This window comes from Trachymyrmex cornetzi, unplaced genomic scaffold (assembly GCF_001594075.2).
Source record: "Trachymyrmex cornetzi isolate Tcor2-1 unplaced genomic scaffold, Tcor1.1 scaffold321, whole genome shotgun sequence".
Taxonomy (NCBI): Eukaryota; Metazoa; Arthropoda; class Insecta; order Hymenoptera; family Formicidae; genus Trachymyrmex; species Trachymyrmex cornetzi.
In genome coordinates, this window is record NW_017297908.1 from 291,298 (window position 1) to 292,280 (window position 983).

Genomic DNA, 983 nt, shown 5'->3' on the forward strand with positions numbered 1-983 from the left:
GCGCCAAGTTAAATTCTACTATCAGAATGAAAAATAAAACTCAAGTGATACTATCTTTATTTATTATTTACTTAATCCAAATGGTACTGTCTTTAATTTTTATATAATGAAACCTAAGTATACGTATACTTATTGAAGAATCTTCCTACTCCAATCCAAATGGTTTAAATTCCTCTTAAATGAAATTATTATATTACAATTCATTCATTTCCTCTTCCAACTAAAGTAGTGGTTATTTAATTCTCTTTCAAAATATTATACAAAATATCACAAACTTGCGTTATCTTGCTCAATTTAAGTGTTATCACAAAAATTAAAGAATTAACCGTATAAAATGAAAAAAATTTAATTTTTACTTAATCCAAATGGTACTATCTTTAATTTTTATACAATGAAATCTAAGTATACGTATACTTATTGAAGAATCTTCTTATTCCAATCCAAATGGTTTAAATTCCTCTTAAATGAAATCATTATATCACAATTCATTCAAAGACATTTCCTCTTCCAACTAAAGTAGTGGTTATTTAATTCCCCTTCAAAATATTATACAAAACATCACAAACTTGTGTTACCTTGCTCAATTTAAATGTTAAACCACAAAAATTAACCGTATAAAATGAAAAAATTTAATTTAAATAGAAAAATTTTTCATGTAAAAACACTTGGTGCTGCTAGATATTAATAAATAACATGGTAGGATAGTATTTTGAAAAAGGTCCACCCCTTGTATCTCGGTAATAAGGCATTCACTAGAAAATTCCGTCACACAATTCGTCAACTAAGAGTAAGAATCTTATGTCACAGTTCGTTACTACCTAATAACCATCAGGAAACTTGCACGGATGTGCCCATGTGTTTGAGAGCCAAAAGTAAGATATTAACGCCGCAGTTATTTTGGTCTGAAGGGATCATTTTTGCACCTAGATAGATTAAATAAGTGTATTTATTAATCTTATTCTATTGTTTTAACAGTGTGATTA